Source organism: Benincasa hispida, chromosome 1, assembly GCF_009727055.1.
Source record: "Benincasa hispida cultivar B227 chromosome 1, ASM972705v1, whole genome shotgun sequence".
NCBI classification, from domain to species: Eukaryota; Viridiplantae; Streptophyta; class Magnoliopsida; order Cucurbitales; family Cucurbitaceae; genus Benincasa; species Benincasa hispida.
Window position 1 is genome coordinate 32790157 of NC_052349.1, and position 2521 is coordinate 32792677.

The window sequence follows — 2521 nt, forward strand, 5'->3', positions numbered from 1 at the left end:
ATATATATTTGAATAATGCCTACTGCAGTCCAAAGTTCCAAATAGTAATAAGAGATTCCTCATTTACACTAAAACCAACGCCTCTTTTACACTAAAACCAACCCTTATATCCACCCATATCATGTTTTAAAATCCAAACCATACTTAACTATTTGGGAGTCTTGAACACATTAATTTCTATTTATCTCCCCAAATAAATAAAACTTTTCCTTAAATACTTTTATTTTTCTTCAATTTATCCTTGCTTAACCCAACAACTTGAAGGTGCACTTTTCACTTTCAGAGTGAAACATAATCCCTAAACCAATGCATATGACCCTTTATACCCTTTTCCATAAATCTAAAATTCCATTCCAAACTTGGAACCATAGTAGAGTATCCCTACAAGATCACATTGCTTTTAAACTTCAAAACTTTTATCCTTCCTCTTGGTATGGTTAATTAAACTTGAACATTTTCATTGTAACAAATACATAGTTCAAACCCAAGCACCTTAAGAATTTTCAATCTAATAACTCGTTTTCTCCCATCTAAAGGCAACTATAAATTTAACCATCTTGGCATTCTTTGACCAATTCATCTTACCTAGGTCTTGTAAAGAGTTCCTCATACTATCGCTTTATGCTCCATCTAGTAATTCTTCTTCCTTTTAGGCACGTTACATAAAGAACCAAAAAACCATACATTATTCGCTCCACCAACTTCGATACCATGAAAGTGATCATGACCTATTAATCCTTTCAAATTTTTTCTTGGAATATTTTGACTTTAATATTTAGTAATCCTTAATAAAATTTATAGTCTCTTCTTCACCACTTTCTTATCTTATAAAAAAAAACTTTAATTTCGTAACTAAGAACGTGTGCCTTGTGATAAAGTCCCTTGTAGCACCACTAGTTTTATTCTCGTAATGCAAAACTTAATATTATTCCCCAATAAATTTTCAATTCACCTACCTTATTTTATAGCTTAACCAAATACATCCATTTTTTCTTTCATGTCATAAGTGCATAACAGTTCATAGTTCTATCAAGTTTCAATATCCCTGAACAGAAATATATGTCCATTTCTAACAGTCCTTCCATGAATTGAACTAACGTCAAATGGCCTTATTATGATTCTTCTTTCTTTCTATAATACCAAAACAAAATAACCATCTCATACTAACTTCTTTCAGGTCATGAAACTAGCAATAACAATTAGTCAATACATAAAGTTTAGACATGAAGGCTTTTAAACACATCTTCCATAAGACATTTAATGAAAGAACATACCTGGCAAGGACGAAGGATCCGTGAATAGCCATAAGGGACACAAAACCAAGACTTACATTGTAAGCCAGTCTACAGAACCAAAAACTTAGGCTCTGATACCAACTGTAACGACCCGACCCCCTAGGACTTAAGTTAGGTCGTTACTAAATACATGCATGCATGGAACTTAAAACGACACTCTTTTATGGTGAAATAAATGCTAAATAAATAAGGTAAGTGCAAAAGGAATTTCTTTTCGATATTTTTCTATCCTTAAACTTTCAGTTGTTCGATGTTTGAAACTTACTATTTAAGAATCGTTTTCAGATAATGGGCTTTTAGTTGGAATCATACCCAAATAGTTAACACGAATGAGGGCGTTTAGAACGGCACACTTTCTCTAATCAAGTTCAGACTGATATTAATCTCGGGTAAACGTTAATGCCCGCCTGCCTCACGATGACTAGCAGATGTCCACGAGGCATCCCCTATTAGCTATAAATGGAGAATTAATAAGCTATAGAATAGCGTGGTGGCATCGTGATAAGGGTTAATTTGAAGTGTTCAAAATTAGAATTTTTAAAATGAATTTGGAGAGTAAAAAAAAGAGAATATAATAGAAAAAAAAAAAAGACAAAAAAAAAAGAAAAAAAAACAATAAAAAAAAAAAAAAAAAAAAAAAAAAAAAATAATGAATACACAACCATACGAATCCTTGAAGATCGAGAACACTAATGTTCACCGTTAAAAAAATTAATTAATATATTGTAATTAAATATTATATTTAATAGAAAATTATTTAAATTGTGGTCTTAACATGAATTATTTATTAATATTAAAGAGAAGAGAGAAAATCAATTTTTGTAAAATTAATTAAATATTTTCAGTTTTTACTTTAAAATAAATTTAAAAAATAATTTTTTTTGATATAACATATAGAAAAAAAAAAGAAAACACCAAAGTGGAAAAATGTTTTTCCATTTTTACTTTCGATGAACTAGTGCTCCTAGATACCAACAACCCACTTTTAAACTCTTCAAATTAACTTCAAGCATGAGGGCCATCTCATGGGGTTTTATGTAGCAAACTCTTTGCCAAAATGCTCTGCGCAATATATTAGAAGATTTTTTGGAGGTTTTTGAAGGGGAGAGGCAACGACTTATTTATTAATCATTATATGATTTATGCAGGGAAATTAGAAGAAAAAATTTTGAGGAGCGTACCTGAATTATTGTTTTAATATTTGAATTTGAGAAGTGAAAGACCTG